Source organism: Neolamprologus brichardi, chromosome 9 (genome assembly GCF_056152115.1).
Source record: "Neolamprologus brichardi isolate AB-2024 chromosome 9, ASM5615211v1, whole genome shotgun sequence".
NCBI classification, from domain to species: domain Eukaryota; kingdom Metazoa; phylum Chordata; class Actinopteri; order Cichliformes; family Cichlidae; genus Neolamprologus; species Neolamprologus brichardi.
In genome coordinates this window covers 17,226,813-17,247,378 of record NC_142112.1, presented here as the reverse complement: position 1 = coordinate 17,247,378, position 20,566 = coordinate 17,226,813, and the positions used below count along the sequence as shown (strand labels likewise).

At 42.9% G+C, this 20,566-nt stretch overlaps 1 protein-coding gene and 9 non-coding genes across 10 annotated transcripts in view; all 10 read left to right on the top strand.

Moving 5' to 3' along the window:
- Positions 1-20,566, top strand: part of si:dkeyp-28d2.4 (B-cell receptor CD22) — a 165,397-nt gene that overhangs the window by 106,102 nt on the left and 38,729 nt on the right. The window lies entirely within an intron of this gene.
- Positions 26-97, top strand: trnag-ucc (transfer RNA glycine (anticodon UCC)). The gene has a single exon. It is a non-coding gene; the product is annotated as a tRNA-Gly (tRNA).
- On the top strand, positions 673-754 carry trnas-aga (transfer RNA serine (anticodon AGA)). Its single transcript has one exon. It is a non-coding gene; the product is annotated as a tRNA-Ser (tRNA).
- trnag-ucc (transfer RNA glycine (anticodon UCC)) lies at positions 2,107-2,178 on the top strand. The gene has a single exon. It is a non-coding gene; the product is annotated as a tRNA-Gly (tRNA).
- On the top strand, positions 14,505-14,586 carry trnas-aga (transfer RNA serine (anticodon AGA)). The gene has a single exon. It is a non-coding gene; the product is annotated as a tRNA-Ser (tRNA).
- Positions 15,939-16,010, top strand: trnag-ucc (transfer RNA glycine (anticodon UCC)). Its single transcript has one exon. It is a non-coding gene; the product is annotated as a tRNA-Gly (tRNA).
- Positions 16,586-16,667, top strand: trnas-aga (transfer RNA serine (anticodon AGA)). The gene has a single exon. It is a non-coding gene; the product is annotated as a tRNA-Ser (tRNA).
- Positions 18,020-18,091, top strand: trnag-ucc (transfer RNA glycine (anticodon UCC)). The gene has a single exon. It is a non-coding gene; the product is annotated as a tRNA-Gly (tRNA).
- Positions 18,667-18,748, top strand: trnas-aga (transfer RNA serine (anticodon AGA)). The gene has a single exon. It is a non-coding gene; the product is annotated as a tRNA-Ser (tRNA).
- trnag-ucc (transfer RNA glycine (anticodon UCC)) lies at positions 20,101-20,172 on the top strand. The gene has a single exon. It is a non-coding gene; the product is annotated as a tRNA-Gly (tRNA).

Sequence of the window (20,566 nt, the reverse complement as noted above, 5' to 3'; positions counted from 1 at the left end):
ATCAGTGATGTTGCAGTCTTTCACAGTGATGGTGGTATAGTGGCGAGCATAGCTGCCTTCCAAGCAGTTGACCCGGGTTCGATTCCCGGCCATCGCAGTTTCCACTCGCAGTGCTGCTCAAGCATGTGGGCTGCGTACCGTTTTACACTAAAAACGTTCTCCGCTCTTTCTGCAAATGCTTACAATGTCAGGCCAGGTGCATTCTTCATCGGCCTCGCTGCTACCGCTTGCTGTGGAAAGACACTCTTCACACAGGCTTTGGGTTCTCATCACTTCATACCTATACCTTCTTACATGAAACTGGGATTGGACACGCTACTTCTTCATAAAGACACCCAGTCCCACTTTAAATATTGTGCTGAATGTTTGGAATGAAGATAACATTTTACTAACCATGTACTGATCAGCTCTTTGCGGTGGCAAAATCATCAGCTGTGTGTGTTACTGTTCATGCAAACAAGCAAGCGAATGTCAGCCAGCTAGCTTCAACCGCAGCTGTGCTGCACCCATCTCACGGAACTGCAAAACCACAAGCTTTCGCACCAAAGTCATGCAGCTACCGCATTTACAATCCAGCGTGGCCATTGTTGTGCACATCCTACTTGAAAGACGTGTGGCGTAGGACTTTGAAGACGTATGTCTTTCAAGTATGTAGTTCCACGGCCAAATGTGGTTGTTGTGGCCGAGCGGTCAAGGCGATGGACTAGAAATCCATTGGGGTCTCCCCGCACAGGTTCGAATCCTGTCGACAACGGTCAGCTGTTTTGCGGCAGTCCAGACGTTGATTTGAGAAGAAGCCACGGCATGGAGATCACCTGAGAAAGAGCCAGGCCTTTGCTTGTGAAAATAGAGCACGCAGAAGCAATGGACCCAGCTATGTCCTGACAAAATTAGGCACATATTCAGTAAACGTGGCATCCTTCAATTGGTCTTTTAGCCACCCCAGACGTGACCCCGTGTAGTCGTCCAGGATCCTGTCTGAGTACCGCCGATGACTGATGCGTCTGACAAATGCTGATTGCTTTGCAAGAGGACTGGGATCGGGATTGGAGGGACAGCGGATTTCACCGGGAATGGGACAACAGCACAAATAGCTTCAAACATCACTGCATGAAAAGCACAAAGACTGCACACATTTCATTGTTTGGAACACTGCTTTTCACTACAGCTCTTTGCATGTAAAAACTTTACTCTTCTCCACAGCTGGCTGACGGACACGCAAAAGTGCAAGCAAGAGTGGCCACACACCCACTATGCCGGCCTTTGTACACTCTCTCCATCTAATGATAGAGAGGAAGGATACATTCACTGCTTCTAGCCTCCACTATTCAAATTCAGTATTTTCACAGTGTCCTAAAAGCTTCCTGAAAGGCCTTTACACAGTTTTCCAAAACGCTGCATCCAGAGCACAGTCAGGGACTGGAAGGAGAGAGTATTTTTCCCCCATATGGACTTCTCTCTTCATTGGCTCCCAATTACATCCCAAATAAAAATCCAAATGCTTTCCCTCACACACAAGGTCTTGAATAATCACCACCAATTTTGTCTACAAGATCTCACAGTGCCATATCATCCCAACAGAGTGCTTTGCTCTCAGACTGCTGGCTTCCGAGGGGATTTAAAAGTACAATGGAAGGCAGAGCCATCACTTTTCAGGCCCCTCTCTGTGGAACCAGCTCCCACTTTGTATTCGGGACACAGACACTTGCTCTCATTTTTTAATTAAGCGTAAAACCTTTTTGCCAAAGTCCAATAACTTGAAAGAGGAGCCAAAGACGTCTTCGTCCCAGATTCGTCCCAAGACAGATTCACACCTTTTCGCACCTTGTCTGCTGTGACGTGAAGAACTCGCGTTACCATTGCGACTCTCAAGGTGCTAAAAGTCACGCAAGAGTTTAAATGCGTGAGAGGCCACACTTGAGTAGCAAAGAAGCTCAGCTGATGAGATTAAATGTGCAGTTGCATGAAAGCACTAGTCTTTTTAGTGATCCACCTTTTGACCAGTTTAGAACCTGACAAGCGAGTAATCACAATGCCCACCTTGTTAAGTGTCCTGAAAAGCTTTATAAGCCGGACAATGAATCAGTGATGTTGCAGTTTTTCACAGCGATGGTGGTATAGTGGCGAGCATAGCTGCCTTCCAAGCAGTTGACCCGGGTTCGATTCCCGGCCATCGCAGTTTCCACTCGCAGTGCTGCTCAAGCATGTGGGCTGCGTACTGTTTTACACTAAAAATGTTCTCCGCTCTTTCTGCAAATGCTTACAATGTCAGGCCAGGTGCATTCTTCATCGGCCTCGCTGCTACCGTTTGCTGTGGAAAGACACTCTTCACACAGGCTTTGGGTTCTCATCACTTCATACCTATACCTTCTTACATGTGTTACGGATTCAAATATTGGGAATGGATACAAGAGGAAAACCAAAATAACAACACTGGTCCGGCCGGGTCAAGTCAAACAATGATTTAATGAACACACGCGTGGGAGATGGACACCATACACAGACAGCATCAGATCTCCAAATGGTGGAGCATTGATCAAACTCTTATAGCCTCTAGTGGCCCCCTCCTAATCATCAGAGCCTAAACATTCTTTCTCACACAGCGCCTAAGCTACGACCTTGGCTCCCTGTTTATCTGCTCCTGATGAAATGGGGCAGTATGCTCTGTTCTCTTCTAATCAGACAAATGAGACGATGACTTTCTGTGAACAGTATTTCTTATAACTCAGCAGTATAATGCATCATAAAACAATATCATTCATTCACAATAAATCAACAGTCTAATGTAATGCAAATCAGTTTACCAAATGTAATAATTATCACCTTCTTCTAGTTCAGGAGCATAATGCAAACTGAAAACTACATAATAATTCACAATCTTTAATTAGGGGTCTAACATGGCATAAAATAATATCATAATCCCACAATTCCCCCTGATGAGCTCTTTAGACTTAAAGAGCTCACTTACACCCTGCAATCCAGTGTTGCTGGGTTCTTTTCTCCTTACTCCTGAGGCCCTTTGTCCCCCTGTTGGGTGAACCATATGTGAGATGACCTCTGTGTTTACGCAGTTCAGATGCAAGAAAAACTTTTATTACAACAACAATAGTAGGTACAGATGATACTCCCATCACTCCCCAGTTCTCCCACAGCTTTATTTCGGTGCTACCTTATACCCTCCAAACGTACTCAGACTAGAACCTCTGTCCGAGGAGCTTTTAACCTTTATTTTATTGCTGTAGGCACCAGTGTCTTCCAGTCGGGTCTCCTCTGCTCTTGTTTCCTTCAACCTCAGGGGTTAGACAACCCTTCAGTCGTTGCACAGATCAGGGGATTATTCTGCCCCGATTTCAAACAATGATCTGTGTATTCTGGGGTCACCGCTGTGTTCCCCAGGAAAAGGAACAGAAAGGTGTTCTCCTTATGACCAACAGCCTCTCGAACGTCGTTGGTGTGGTGTTCCTGGATTTCCGTCAACCCCTTCGTGGTTATCGCTGTGTTTATGGGATCCATCCTTTTTACGTGACTAACTGGAGCCCAAAATGCCATGACACTTGAACCCAGTTGATGTTTCCGCAGTCACCGTAACTGTCTCTGCTGCCAAGGATCCTCGTATATCTGTGACCTCGTCTGGTGTCTGTTCCTTTCTCTGTAAGAGACAGAAAACCAAAACACCTCTCTTCCTAACTCTAACAATCTAATGTTGCTGTCTACTGATCTTTTGGTGATTCAGAATTGGTTTAGAACATTCAGAATGTCCCAAGGACTTATCCTAATTTAGTGTATGTGTGTGTAAGCGTGTTTGCATTTAGCCCGCTGCACTCAAGGCATTTCTTACACTTTATCAGTCCGGACTATCGCCGAACGAAGCTTATGACCTTCAAAAAACCGAGTGCCAACTCATTATAAGCACATTTGCAAGATATATATAAAAATGATTAAAACCACTCATTCTAATAAAAGACATCAAAAACAAATTAGCCATTTCTAATTCTAACATGTGTCCATTCAATTAAGCTAGAAAATTAAAAGAAAAGGTTAGTGACCTCATATCTTAGAAAGTATCAGACTTTCTCCTGTCCAGTGTCGTTGCTCCAGTCTTGTTATTCTGTGTTAGGGAATGAAATCAATTTAATTGTCATGTTAGATCTGTTCAACACCTGGCTCCGCCCAGAGCCTGCGTCTTCACAATCGTCTACAAACAAAACCTGTATTATTATGAACTTCACTTCAACATGAACTTGTTGACTACTTTTGACACCTGTAGATAGAAGATTAACATGGGGTTATAACAATCACTGTAATACAAATATTAATATGTCAATAGCTTCAATAAATGTTCAATGCAATGCTTGTTATATGATTCTGATGTAACAATAATGCTGATGCTAAAATAACAGTAAAACACACCCTTTTTATCCCTTACTGACCACAGCAGGGGCATCTATGTTTTGATTCAGCCATTAAGCTCACATGAAGCTCACCTGATTCATCACTGAGCCCCACCGACACTGGCATCTGACAGGGTGGCGCTGCCTATTCTTCCTTTAATGTCACTATTTTCAATCTGTTAATTAGAGTGCTTAAACATGAAGTAGACTACGTCCACTACAAGTCAAGACAACTGTGAATGTGGCCAATTATCAATCTATTACCAATCAATAACAAAAATAACTTTTATTTTATGCATGCTTTTAGTCAACCACTCACCCACAGGATCTCCAATCCCAGAAAATTCCTTCTCCTCATTTAATGAGTCTGTCCTCCTTCCATGCCCTGGTAACTGGTCCATCCAGAGCTATATCATTATCAAATATACATACAACAAGCCAAACCACACTTTGGTCACACCAACCCTTTTCCGCCCTGAAGATGTCCAACGCCATCTTAGTCTGGACTGTCAAAGGTGATTTTAACGCTGATTGTTCCGACAATCCATTTATAACATTTCCTGGTCAGATTAGCCAATCTCTGCACACTGGAATAAACATATTCAACATGATCAACATTTTTCCTGCGTGTTATTTCCCCATCTTATTAATTTCAACGCTCCATCCTTATGTGATTTGTTGCATTATGTTTATCTAGAACTCCACTCTGTCTCTAAATGTTTGAAGAATTTTTCATGTTTGGGGTCAAGTTTTAAGAATTTGACCATACGTGAAATTAATGGTGTTATTGTAACATGGTAGACTAGTGTGCCTGTGTTAATTCAGCTCCATATTATTGTGTGAAGTTGCACTGGGTTGGGAGTGGTTTTTTGTGTGTGTGTCACATTTTTGGTGAGCCAATGGCTGGAATGGGGTTGGACTAATTAGAGGCAGGTGTACTTGATTGCACTGATACACTGGTCTACTTATAGCCCACACTACAAACACTGCTGTGTCATTTTGTCTCTCTGTGCATGTATGTAATGTGATAATCTGATATGTTTGGGATGGATGGGTTTTGTGCTATGAATTTTATACTGAAGGTGTCATTTTGTCTCTCTGTGCAGGCCAGGGCCTATTATATGCCACAGCCTAAAGGCAGCATAGCTGCACAGGTTGGAGTGATCACTGGCTATATGCTTGCAGGGTAGTGGGTCTCCAAGGACAACTTCTACCCCTGTTAAAGGCAACATGTGGAGTGCAACTGGCCGTGTGGCATAGCTGGCTCTGGCCTTGGGACTGTGTGTTTTTATTTGATTCATGAATGGGACACTGGACTGTTTTATCTTTTATCTCTTGATATTTTTTGTCACTAAATTATCTTTTAGAATTTTATTGACTGTCATCGTTTTGCCCACGACTGAGACGGTTGGTCAGACCTAAAATCTTTCTTTGGGTGTGTTACATTATCACCCCCATCGGGGCTTACCTTTCCCACTTCTGATGATATTCCTCCCTATTCTTTGCAAGTACCCGCTTTTGGTGGCGAGAAACTGTTGGTGTGGTCAAGTGGGCGCTGTAAAAACAAAAGCTCAGGACAGAACAGTCATCAGGCATGTACTTCATACAAAATTAGCATATATTGAATTTCATATTGATCCTCTGAGTGTAATGGTACATTTTAATTTTAATTTATCAAAGCTAAACACAATAATTTTTCTTTATTTTGCTCTTGTTCTTGTGCAGCACCACATCTCAGCACATGCCCCTGTCGGTTCTATCTTACTTTTCTAAATTATTGACTATTTCAATGGAGAACCTAAATGACTTTGACCAACGTTTGTCATTACATATCTCTATTTTGAATGTGACAAGTCTATCATTCCCCTGTTATTCATACACAGCAAATTCAAAAGTGTTAAATGTTTTGGTATTAGTAGTCTTAGAGTTAATTTTACTCTAAGTAGAGTCACATTCTTTTAATGTAACTCTGAGGTGTAAAATGATAGTAGTTAAAATCGAGTGTTAAAAATGAGTGTTTCTATTTCAAATCTGGAGGTGTCATGACACCAATAGAGCAAATTCACAGACTCCGCCCCCAGCACGGCTCCAATCGAAGCTGAAGTGAAGCCGTTTCAAAACATTTTGCTCTACATATTTGAGTTGTTTGCCATGCTTGGTAAGTCATGTTTTCAAAGATTGTTTCAATTATTGTTATTAGCTTTTACTTCTGTGGCTCTTTGGAGTTGAGACAAAGCTGTGTGAAAGGCATTAGCCATGTTGCTCGCTGATAGCATAATATTCTGTTTTAGCTAGCTGAAAGGTATTGTTTGCGGGCAAATACCACAGCCTTGAAAAAAAGCTTGCATGTGAATTTTCAGTCAAATTTCTTGGTCAAATACACTTAAAACAATGTCTAGAATGTGAAATGTTGGTATAATGGTGCTACTTGAAGCCTGAAAACGATCTCCCATAAAAACGAACAAACAGCAGTAGCAGATGTCCCAAGTCCCGACTGAGTTATACGTTAGCACTTAGATTCCTCCAGAGTTTTGTGCACACGGTTTTAGGTAAAAATGAAAAAGGTTGAGGTTTTACATTTAGTTCAGTATTACCTGTTGTCTGTGTCCTTGTCTTTTGGGAAAATACTTTACACAAGTAATGGCTCAAAAAGGATTCCTTTTTTTTTTTTTTTTTTTTAACTGTGCTGCAATTGATTTGTGCCATTAATTAGTGTCAACTAATTTTTATTCAATCTCCACATAGGATATGCTTGTGAAGATGGAATATGGGGGAGAGCAGAAGTGCGTTGAAGTTCCACAAAGTGATGAATGAAGGACATGCATATTGTATTTTGTATTTATTGAAATAAGTGATGAGAATGCTGTTATTTGCATTTACCAGCTCACCTATGTCAGACCTTTTGATAAACAAAATTCTAATGAAAGTGAGAACATGTACACTGTTACATCTTTCAGAAAATGTTTTGAAATTGTGGTGCACAGTTCAGAATAAATGTTTTTCAAAAACCATTGCGTCTTTTTAGTAAATGTTTATTTCCAAAAGAAATTTCTAGAAGTTCAGAACAGTAAACTTCCCGCTTTTTAGAATTAATTAGAAGATAACTCTTACGTAGTTAAACTAAAATACTCTTTGAGAGTTAATATATAAACTCTTAACACCAAGTGCCAAATTATCAACTCCAGAGAGATTTGGTGTCTAACACTAAATCAGAGTTAACGTACCAACTCTCCAAAAAGAGTCAAATCAACACTCTCTGGTGTGGACCCATATAGACACTTTAAAAGTGTTGAAATCAAATCTGACAGTGTTAATTTGGACATGCTGGATTTGCTGTGTAGGTATCAATAGAGTTTTTTCTTGCTTTTTCTATCAAAATTGATTGACTTTTTACAGTGGCCCGCTATGGTTAATAATAACATGTTCAGTCATGAGTGAAATCAAAGCTTCTCTTCACTTTAGCATTTAACATTCCCAACAATATAATGTGCTGCATTAATCGAAACACAGCTAATAAAACACAATTTTCTTGATGGAAACATCAGTAGCTCAAAATTAGCAACCAAAGGGTTAAGTCTGCAGTTCACACTCATGTGAAGCTACAGCCTCCCCCCCTAGTCTCTGTCCTCCTTCTCCTGCAAAAACAAAACAAAGCGAGACAAAACATCCACCCTTCTTTTACAAGCTGGGTGAATTGTTTGTAGACATGTACTAATCCTAAAGTCGGTATCGTTTTTGTCTCAGTGTCAAGTCAGTTTAAACATTTAGTCGTCAGTCCATCACAGTCCAGTCACATGCATACGTTCACACACATTCATACCAGATATTGCTGATAATGGAGTCTCACACGCAACCTATTCGAGGCTCCATCACCAGCAAGATGACGTCATCATTTTAAAGGAAAACAGTTCCTTGTTTTTTTTTTTTGGACTGGATTGACTCGCTGCAATCCTTTTAGGCTCAGGACTTCTCATGTGATCAATGTCCCATATAAGTGAATTTCTCCAGAGCCCATTATAATTATGGAGAAAAATACTTTGCGACTGTTTCTAGTAATCATGTTTTATAGCGCTTTAAAGTTCAATCTCTCAGGCCTGGATTAAAGAGCTGATTTGTTAAATCAGGAACTCACAAAATACCAAAATATCACCACCGGTGGATCACTCCTCTCAGATGTTCTTATTTCAGTGCACTGTAACAAAAGCAAAGACAAACGTAACCAATAAAATACTCATATAATAACAAATACTGGGGCCCGTTGGAAACATGTCCAAGCATAAAACCATCTTTCTCTCTCTTAGAGAAAGAAAACAATCCAAACCTCACTGATAAAATCAACCTAGTGTTAAGCAAAACCCAAAATCAACCAAAACTTCACCAGAAAGTTTTTCTCTGTCCAGGGACAATATTGTGTAAGCATACAGGTACCGTAACTTCTTTTTGCACTGACAAAAACATGTTGGACTTATTTCAGTTGCACACAAATGTTTTGCTTTGGTAGAAACTTAAACAACTGAGTTAAATCAACACAACCTTTTCATATTCAGTAAACCTGTGCATTTTGAGTTCATATTACACGATTAAGACATGTTCAGATGGAGTAAGTTAAGCTCCTGGAATATTTTAATCCTTCACAATTCTGTCATTTTTTCAACACTATTCACTAACTTTTATCCAAATTCTACTTGGTCCCTTAAATACTACATGTTGTCTTCATATTGCCTACGGTTCAACAAAGTCTAAATTCTGATTACCATAAAAATTGAATGGGTCTACAACAACTACCATCCTCCTATCTTTATCCTAATTGCACGAGGGCTGGGAAATAACTCTAAAGTGATAGGTTACGAGGCAGGGTGCACCCCGAACAGGTCACCAGTCTATCACCTAGAAACAAACAACCATTTACACTTACATTCACGGATAATTTAGAATCATCAATTAACCTAGCTCTAATAGCTTCATGACTTTTCACTGTGGCAGGAAACCAGAATACCCAGAGAGAAACCACTGCAAACTAGCCAGACTGTGGACTTGCACCCAGGACCTTCTTACTGTGGAGCAACAGCACTCACCAGCATGCCAACAATTTAGGAAATACAGGGAAGCTATGATTTCCTGTTGAATTTTATACAAATCTTTAAAGCCTGAGGCAATTGTGTTAAATACATGTAGGATGCTTACGTAATTCCAAGGGCTGGCCCCCTTTTCTTCTTTTTATTTTTTTTATTATTATTTTTTTTAGTGTGTTCCTCCTTCAATTAAATCTCAATCACAAAAATGTGGTGCTCCGAAGTAAGGCTCACACCTTTAATTCATCATTTTCACTCTGTACCACTGCTCCTTATCAGGCTGTGTGAAGCACAGTAAACAATTCAGTTGAGGCCTTGAGCCATAAACAGACATCACTCACAGACATTGTTTTCATAACCAAACTGCTCCAGACCCTGTCCCCTAAATCTGCACAAATGCCCTCTGGGTGACATGAAATGCATTTAACCAATTAACAATCAATGGCTTCTTGTTGCTGTAACAAATTCTGTATTTGGACGTTTGTGTGCAGCATTTTGCGTATCAGCATAGCATTTGTTAGTAAAGCATTCTTCATTGCAGCAGCGTGTGTGTATCACTCTTCATTGCACAAACATGTGTATGTGTGTGTGTGTGTGTGTATGTGTGGATCACTTCTCAGTGAATTGAATCAGCATTTTGATTTGTGTGCGTGTGTGTGTGTCATTTCTCAGTCAATCAACGAGTGCATATGTGTTCATATGTGTGTTTCTCTTGCTTCTGAGTCAGTGTATGTAGATGTGTGTGTTTGTGTGTGTGTTTGTGGTCATCACTTTCCTGTTCTGGTGTTCTGGGTAAACCATGGCCTGAAGCGTGCTCTGGGGTCCTGCTCTCCTCCTTTTCAGTCCGTTTGGGTCCATTGGTGCTGCTGCCCAAAGTTCTCTCCATACTGGTTCTGGCCCCAATTGAGGCAGTCCTTTTCTCCAGTGTCCTGCATCTTCTCCTTGTCCAGCTTCTCCTTAACTTGACCCTTTTTGCTTCTGTAGGTCCTTCAGGGTTTGCTCCTGGTGTTGGAGCTTCTCGTCAGGTTTGGCAACCTCCTGCTCCAGCAAGCTCCGGCCTGATTTAAAGTCCTGTATCTGGGACTCTAAGCCTGACTGATGGGTTCGATTAGCAGCCAGCTCCTCCTGAGCCATGCTCAGTTTCTGCTCTGATGTCTTGAGCTCTCACTGAGGGCAGAAACCTCAGAGTCTTTTCCGTACACGTCAGATTGAAGTTTTTGATGTTTTCCTTGCTTTGCTCCACGGCCTTCTGCAGCTCTGCTGTTCGGCTCTTCTCAGAGGTCAGCTCCTGGCTGAGCCCCGACACCTGTGCCTTCAGCTTATGTTCTTCTGCTGCTTTTGTCCAATCTGAGGTGCCTTCTGACCTCAGTTACTCCTCGTGTCTCTGGCACGCCCTTTTTGCTGCCCGATCCTCCGTGTTGGTCCATCACTGTCCTGCACAGTTTTAATGCAGAGTTGTTAAGGTCAGCATTTTTTGCTCGGCCTCACTTTTCATCCGGGCTTAATAGGCGTCTCGTCACCGCTCTGTCAGCTGAAGCTGTCTGGAAATCTCCCCCGTGTAGTGAAACGGGCCTTGGATTTAACGTTCTCCGTCTCCGCTGCATGAGATCTCTTTCCTGCAGCACTGTTGACATTCTCAGGCTGTTGTTGTGGGTCCAGCTGCTGTAGCATTTGGTCAGGGTCACATCAAAGATGGTAGAAGGGAGAGCAAAGATGGTAGAGGGGAGAGCAGGAGTCCAGGTCAGCCTCGGCTTTCCGGGCCGACAAAGCAGCCTGTAATTAAGCATAAAGAGAAAAAACAAAAACAAAACAAAAACAGACGAACAGGAAAATGATGTTGTTTGAAAATAATGTTGTTTTGGCTATGTTATTCAGAGAGGGGCCAGGCCCTGTGTCAGCCTTCTCCCCCCCTTTTTTTTGTTTTTTCTCACTATATAATCAACTCATAACCCACCAAGTTGACAGGACAACACAGGTACACGTTAAAATTCTTAAGATCATGTTTAATAATTCAAAAAAGGAATTTTATTTCATTTAGTAATCACTTGTATTATTCAATCAGAAAAAAAAAACATGTCACAATTCGACTCTTTTAACCACTAAATTTATTATTTTATCACTGGTTTGTGATTTACCAGTGTCTGTCATTTTCAAGTCAAGTTGTTGTCCTGCAACCCAGAGAGTTTAATTGTTAGTAGTGGATAGACTTTATCATTTAACATCAGGTGTATGTTAAGTTTCGCTGCTTTAAGCTTGCTGGAAAATCTTCACGTGTTCATGAATGTAAGCTGTTTCTTCATTGCGTGTATGTGCGTTTGTGGGTGGGATATTTTAACTTTTTTTCTCAAACAAGGCATTTCTCTAATTGTGTATGTTTTTAATTTTGTTTCCCAAATTTTGATTTCCCACCTTAAATAACAGCATTCCATGTCTTCAGCCAGGAATTAGAGCTTGCTTGTGAGATTCAGGGACACATGGTGCCAAAAACAATTCAGTGAAAAACTTGCCTGAAAATTTCCAGTGATGGTAACCGATAACTGGAGGAGAAGATGTCCTTTAAACTTCTTTTTCGGGTGGGGACAAAGTGATAGGTCAACCTGTAAAATTTTGAGCCAGAGCTTGGCATGTGTGTCGTCCCAATTTTATTAATCTATCCTTTTGCTGCTGTACTCAGGTCTCCTGGTTGAGAGAAATCCACCTGTATTAAGAGACTAAAACATTCATTTACTATTTTTCTTACAACATCCATTTAATTCATCCACCTAGATTTTACTCTCTCTCTTGGTGCATAGTTCACACAGTCAGGCAGTTGCCTTTTATGGGCATGCAAGTTTCCGGTCACTTACCCCCAGCAGCTGCGAAGCCGTCTCTCCCATATCAAAACTCAGCCAAACATCAAACATTCACCGTAGTCATTCAAAACTTTATTTGTAATATTATAATCAGCAAAATCAGCGTTTTAATTACAGGCATGTATCATTATTTGCAAATTATACTTATAAAACTCAATAACACGCTAAACAGGAAGTCCTCTGTGGGCTTCACAGCAGCCACCTCATTTGCATGTTCACACACTATCTAAAAATAGCTCGCAGCGCACTGTCGTCACACACACAGCCTCGTTTCACACTCAACTCTATATTATATTACAAAGACGTCTTATATTTACAATCACTCTCAGGCCTGAAAGTTTTAGCGCCTACACAATTTTGACAAATTTAAGATAACGGGTCCAACCGAAGAAAGTCCAACTTTTTTGTAATCAATTAACCAGTATCAGACTTTAACTGTATCTGGCCTCATCTCTAAAATCCCTAAGTCAATTTACAGTGCCCAAAAAAGCGCAGATAAGGAGACTCTAACTCCTAGCTTGTTCCAGGATGCCCTGTACCCCACAGTCAAGCCAACTGAACTAACCCTGTTCGCCGACAGGTCAAGGTCGCGCGTCCGCGGCCAGGAGGGAGCGTAACCTCCGGGCTATGCGCCTCTTAGTGGACTCTAACCACCGTTCTAACAAAATTTATAATACTTTTAAACAACAGACAACACCCAAAAACAAGAGTATGACTGAGGCAGATGCAACGTTATCGACATTGGAGACTCTAACTCGCAAAATGACCAACACAGATGCAATCTTTAGACCAATGGAGACTCTAACTCCCAAACTGACCAATTCCCTATCCATCTACCTGAGACTCTAACTCAGTATTATTACCTTTACTTGAGACTCTAACTCAGTATTTTTACCTTTACTTGAGACTCTAACTCAGTATTATTACCTTTACTTGAGACTCTAACTCAGTATTTTTACCTTTACCTGAGACTCTAACTCAGTATTTTTACTTGTAACCTTACTTCAAATTTCAACACTCATGAGATTTTTTCCTCAAAATCAAAACAGACACTCACCGGCAACTTTTACTGAATAGACATTTAATTTCATCGTCCAATTCAGCACACTTCGGATCAAATCAACAGGCCTGTGCCTACCTCTTTTTTAAAGGCGCCTGTCCACTCAGTTCGATTGCCGGATAATGTCTGCCCGTCTGACCACCTCGGACCGTCCAAGCCTCCAAAACTTCCATCCCAATACCACAGGACGAGCCCCCAAAACTGTTACGGATTCAAATATTGGGAATGGATACAAGAGGAAAACCAAAATAACAACACTGGTCCGGCCGGGTCAAGTCAAACAATGATTTAATGAACACACGCGTGGGAGATGGACACCATACACAGACAGCATCAGATCTCCAAATGGTGGAGCATTGATCAAACTCTTATAGCCTCTAGTGGCCCCCTCCTAATCATCAGAGCCTAAACATTCTTTCTCACACAGCGCCTAAGCTACGACCTTGGCTCCCTGTTTATCTGCTCCTGATGAAATGGGGCAGTATGCTCTGTTCTCTTCTAATCAGACAAATGAGACGATGACTTTCTGTGAACAGTATTTCTTATAACTCAGCAGTATAATGCATCATAAAACAATATCATTCATTCACAATAAATCAACAGTCTAATGTAATGCAAATCAGTTTACCAAATGTAATAATTATCACCTTCTTCTAGTTCAGGAGCATAATGCAAACTGAAAACTACATAATAATTCACAATCTTTAATTAGGGGTCTAACATGGCATAAAATAATATCATAATCCCACACATGAAACTGGGATTGGACACGCTACTTCTTCATAAAGACACCCAGTCCCACTTTAAATATTGTGCTGAATGTTTGGAATGAAGATAACATTTTACTAACCATGTACTGATCAGCTCTTTGCAGTGGCAAAATCATCAGCTGTGTGTGTTACTGTTCATGCAAACAAGCAAGCGAATGTCAGCCAGCTAGCTTCAACCGCAGCTGTGCTGCACCCATCTCACGGAACTGCAAAACCACAAGCTTTCGCACCAAAGTCATGCAGCTACCGCATTTACAATCCAGCGTGGCCGTTGTTGTGCACATCCTACTTGAAAGACGTGTGGCGTAGGACTTGGAAGACGTATGTCTTTCAAGTATGTAGTTCCACGGCCAAATGTGGTTGTTGTGGCCGAGCGGTCAAGGCGATGGACTAGAAATCCATTGGGGTCTCCCCGCACAGGTTCGAATCCTGTCGACAACGGTCAGCTGTTTTGCGGCAGTCCAGACGTTGATTTGAGAAGAAGCCACGGCATGGAGATCACCTGAGAAAGAGCCAGGCCTTTGCTTGTGAAAATAGAGCACGCAGAAGCAATGGACCCAGCTATGTCCTGACAAAATTAGGCACATATTCAGTAAACGTGGCATCCTTCAATTGGTCTTTTAGCCACCCCAGACGTGACCCCGTGTAGTCGTCCAGGATCCTGTCTGAGTACCGCCGATGACTGATGCGTCTGACAAATGCTGATTGCTTTGCAAGAGGACTGGGATCGGGATTGGAGGGACAGCGGATTTCACCGGGAATGGGACAACAGCACAAATAGCTTCAAACATCACTGCATGAAAAGCACAAAGACTGCACACATTTCATTGTTTGGAACACTGCTTTTCACTACAGCTCTTTGCATGTAAAAACTTTACTCTTCTCCACAGCTGGCTGACGGACACGCAAAAGTGCAAGCAAGAGTGGCCACACACCCACTATGCCGGCCTTTGTACACTCTCTCCATCTAATGATAGAGAGGAAGGATACATTCACTGCTTCTAGCCTCCACTATTCAAATTCAGTATTTTCACAGTGTCCTAAAAGCTTCCTGAAAGGCCTTTACACAGTTTTCCAAAACGCTGCATCCAGAGCACAGTCAGGGACTGGAAGGAGAGAGTATTTTTCCCCCATATGGACTTCTCTCTTCATTGGCTCCCAATTACATCCCAAATAAAAATCCAAATGCTTTCCCTCACACACAAGGTCTTGAATAATCACCACCAATTTTGTCTACAAGATCTCACAGTGCCATATCATCCCAACAGAGTGCTTTGCTCTCAGACTGCTGGCTTCCGAGGGGATTTAAAAGTACAATGGAAGGCAGAGCCATCACTTTTCAGGCCCCTCTCTGTGGAACCAGCTCCCACTTTGTATTCGGGACACAGACACTTGCTCTCATTTTTTAATTAAGCGTAAAACCTTTTTGCCAAAGTCCAATAACTTGAAAGAGGAGCCAAAGACGTCTTCGTCCCAGATTCGTCCCAAGACAGATTCACACCTTTTCGCACCTTGTCTGCTGTGACGTGAAGAACTCGCGTTACCATTGCGACTCTCAAGGTGCTAAAAGTCACGCAAGAGTTTAAATGCGTGAGAGGCCACACTTGAGTAGCAAAGAAGCTCAGCTGATGAGATTAAATGTGCAGTTGCATGAAAGCACTAGTCTTTTTAGTGATCCACCTTTTGACCAGTTTAGAACCTGACAAGCGAGTAATCACAATGCCCACCTTGTTAAGTGTCCTGAAAAGCTTTATAAGCCGGACAATGAATCAGTCATGTTGCAGTCTTTCACAGCGATGGTGGTATAGTGGCGAGCATAGCTGCCTTCCAAGCAGTTGACCCGGGTTCGATTCCCGGCCATCGCACTTTCCACTCGCAGTGCTGCTCAAGCATGTGGGCTGCGTACTGTTTTACACTAAAAACGTTCTCCGCTCTTTCTGCAAATGCTTACAATGTCAGGCCAGGTGCATTCTTCATCGGCCTCGCTGCTACCGCTTGCTGTGGAAAGACACTCTTCACACAGGCTTTGAGTTCTCATCACTTCATACCTATACCTTCTTACATGAAACTGGGATTGGACACGCTACTTCTTCATAAAGACGCCCAGTCCCACTTTAAATATTGTGCTGAATGCTTGGAATGAAGATAACATTTTACTAACCATGTACTGATCAGCTCTTTGCGGTGGCAAAATCATCAGCTGTGTGTGTTACTGTTCACGCAAACAAGCAAGCGAATGTCAGCCAGCTAGCTTCAACCGCAGCTGTGCTGCACCCATCTCACGGAACTGCAAAACCACAAGCTTTCGCACCAAAGTCATGCAGCTACCGCATTTACAATCCAGCGTGGCCGTTGTTGTGCACATCCTACTTGAAAGACGTGTGGCGTAGGACTTGGAAGACGTATGTCTTTCAAGTATGTAGTTCCACGGCCAAATGTGGTTGTTGTGGCCGAGCGGTCAAGGCGATGGACTAGAAATCCATTGGGGTCTCCCCGCACAGGTTCGAATCCTGTCGACAACGGTCAGCTGTTTTGCGGCAGTCCAGACGTTGATTTGAGAAGAAGCCACGGCATGGAGATCACCTGAGAAAGAGCCAGGCCTTTGCTTGTGAAAATAGAGCACGCAGAAGCAATGGACCCAGCTATGTCCTGACAAAATTAGGCACATATTCAGTAAACGTGGCATCCTTCAATTGGTCTTTTAGCCACCCCAGACGTGACCCCGTGTAGTCGTCCAGGATCCTGTCTGAGTACCGCCGATGACTGATGCGTCTGACAAATGCTGATTGCTTTGCAAGAGGACTGGGATCGGGATTGGAGGGACAGCGGATTTCACCGGGAATGGGACAACAGCACAAATAGCTTCAAACATCACTGCATGAAAAGCACAAAGACTGCACACATTTCATTGTTTGGAACACTGCTTTTCACTACAGCTCTTTGCATGTAAAAACTTTACTCTTCTCCACAGCTGGCTGACGGACACGCAAAAGTGCAAGCAAGAGTGGCCACACACCCACTATGCCGGCCTTTGTACACTCTCTCCATCTAATGATAGAGAGGAAGGATACATTCACTGCTTCTAGCCTCCACTATTCAAATTCAGTATTTTCACAGTGTCCTAAAAGCTTCCTGAAAGGCCTTTACACAGTTTTCCAAAACGCTGCATCCAGAGCACAGTCAGGGACTGGAAGGAGAGAGTATTTTTCCCCCATATGGACTTCTCTCTTCATTGGCTCCCAATTACATCCCAAATAAAAATCCAAATGCTTTCCCTCACACACAAGGTCTTGAATAATCACCACCAATTTTGTCTACAAGATCTCACAGTGCCATATCATCCCAACAGAGTGCTTTGCTCTCAGACTGCTGGCTTCCGAGGGGATTTAAAAGTACAATGGAAGGCAGAGCCATCACTTTTCAGGCCCCTCTCTGTGGAACCAGCTCCCACTTTGTATTCGGGACACAGACACTTGCTCTCATTTTTTAATTAAGCGTAAAACCTTTTTGCCAAAGTCCAATAACTTGAAAGAGGAGCCAAAGACGTCTTCGTCCCAGATTCGTCCCAAGACAGATTCACACCTTTTCGCACCTTGTCTGCTGTGACGTGAAGAACTCGCGTTACCATTGCGACTCTCAAGGTGCTAAAAGTCACGCAAGAGTTTAAATGCGTGAGAGGCCACACTTGAGTAGCAAAGAAGCTCAGCTGATGAGATTAAATGTGCAGTTGCATGAAAGCACTAGTCTTTTTAGTGATCCACCTTTTGACCAGTTTAGAACCTGACAAGCGAGTAATCACAATGCCCACCTTGTTAAGTGTCCTGAAAAGCTTTATAAGCCGGACAATGAATCAGTGATGTTGCAGTTTTTCACAGCGATGGTGGTATAGTGGCGAGCATAGCTGCCTTCCAAGCAGTTGACCCGGGTTCGATTCCCGGCCATCGCAGTTTCCACTCGCAGTGCTGCTCAAGCATGTGGGCTGCGTACTGTTTTACACTAAAAATGTTCTCCGCTCTTTCTGCAAATGCTTACAATGTCAGGCCAGGTGCATTCTTCATCGGCCTCGCTGCTACCGTTTGCTGTGGAAAGACACTCTTCACACAGGCTTTGGGTTCTCATCACTTCATACCTATACCTTCTTACATGAAACTGGGATTGGACACGCTACTTCTTCATAAAGACACCCAGTCCCACTTTAAATATTGTGCTGAATGTTTGGAATGAAGATAACATTTTACTAACCATGTACTGATCAGCTCTTTGCAGTGGCAAAATCATCAGCTGTGTGTGTTACTGTTCATGCAAACAAGCAAGCGAATGTCAGCCAGCTAGCTTCAACCGCAGCTGTGCTGCACCCATCTCACGGAACTGCAAAACCACAAGCTTTCGCACCAAAGTCATGCAGCTACCGCATTTACAATCCAGCGTGGCCGTTGTTGTGCACATCCTACTTGAAAGACGTGTGGCGTAGGACTTGGAAGACGTATGTCTTTCAAGTATGTAGTTCCACGGCCAAATGTGGTTGTTGTGGCCGAGCGGTCAAGGCGATGGACTAGAAATCCATTGGGGTCTCCCCGCACAGGTTCGAATCCTGTCGACAACGGTCAGCTGTTTTGCGGCAGTCCAGACGTTGATTTGAGAAGAAGCCACGGCATGGAGATCACCTGAGAAAGAGCCAGGCCTTTGCTTGTGAAAATAGAGCACGCAGAAGCAATGGACCCAGCTATGTCCTGACAAAATTAGGCACATATTCAGTAAACGTGGCATCCTTCAATTGGTCTTTTAGCCACCCCAGACGTGACCCCGTGTAGTCGTCCAGGATCCTGTCTGAGTACCGCCGATGACTGATGCGTCTGACAAATGCTGATTGCTTTGCAAGAGGACTGGGATCGGGATTGGAGGGACAGCGGATTTCACCGGGAATGGGACAACAGCACAAATAGCTTCAAACATCACTGCATGAAAAGCACAAAGACTGCACACATTTCATTGTTTGGAACACTGCTTTTCACTACAGCTCTTTGCATGTAAAAACTTTACTCTTCTCCACAGCTGGCTGACGGACACGCAAAAGTGCAAGCAAGAGTGGCCACACACCCACTATGCCGGCCTTTGTACACTCTCTCCATCTAATGATAGAGAGGAAGGATACATTCACTGCTTCTAGCCTCCACTATTCAAATTCAGTATTTTCACAGTGTCCTAAAAGCTTCCTGAAAGGCCTTTACACAGTTTTCCAAAACGCTGCATCCAGAGCACAGTCAGGGACTGGAAGGAGAGAGTATTTTTCCCCCATATGGACTTCTCTCTTCATTGGCTCCCAATTACATCCCAAATAAAAATCCAAATGCTTTCCCTCACACACAAGGTCTTGAATAATCACCACCAATTTTGTCTACAAGATCTCACAGTGCCATATCATCCCAACAGAGTGCTTTGCTCTCAGACTGCTGGCTTCCGAGGGGATTTAAAAGTACAATGGAAGGCAGAGCCATCACTTTTCAGGCCCCTCTCTGTGGAACCAGCTCCCACTTTGTATTCGGGACACAGACACTTGCTCTCATTTTTTAATTAAGCGTAAAACCTTTTTGCCAAAGTCCAATAACTTGAAAGAGGAGCCAAAGACGTCTTCGTCCCAGATTCGTCCCAAGACAGATTCACACCTTTTCGCACCTTGTCTGCTGTGACGTGAAGAACTCGCGTTACCATTGCGACTCTCAAGGTGCTAAAAGTCACGCAAGAGTTTAAATGCGTGAGAGGCCACACTTGAGTAGCAAAGAAGCTCAGCTGATGAGATTAAATGTGCAGTTGCATGAAAGCACTAGTCTTTTTAGTGATCCACCTTTTGACCAGTTTAGAACCTGACAAGCGAGTAATCACAATGCCCACCTTGTTAAGTGTCCTGAAAAGCTTTATAAGCCGGACAATGAATCAGTGATGTTGCAGTTTTTCACAGCGATGGTGGTATAGTGGCGAGCATAGCTGCCTTCCAAGCAGTTGACCCGGGTTCGATTCCCGGCCATCGCAGTTTCCACTCGCAGTGCTGCTCAAGCATGTGGGCTGCGTACTGTTTTACACTAAAAACGTTCTCCGCTCTTTCTGCAAATGCTTACAATGTCAGGCCAGGTGCATTCTTCATCGGCCTCGCTGCTACCGCTTGCTGTGGAAAGACACTCTTCACACAGGCTTTGAGTTCTCATCACTTCATACCTATACCTTCTTACATGAAACTGGGATTGGACACGCTACTTCTTCATAAAGACGCCCAGTCCCACTTTAAATATTGTGCTGAATGCTTGGAATGAAGATAACATTTTACTAACCATGTACTGATCAGCTCTTTGCGGTGGCAAAATCATCAGCTGTGTGTGTTACTGTTCATGCAAACAAGCAAGCGAATGTCAGCCAGCTAGCTTCAACC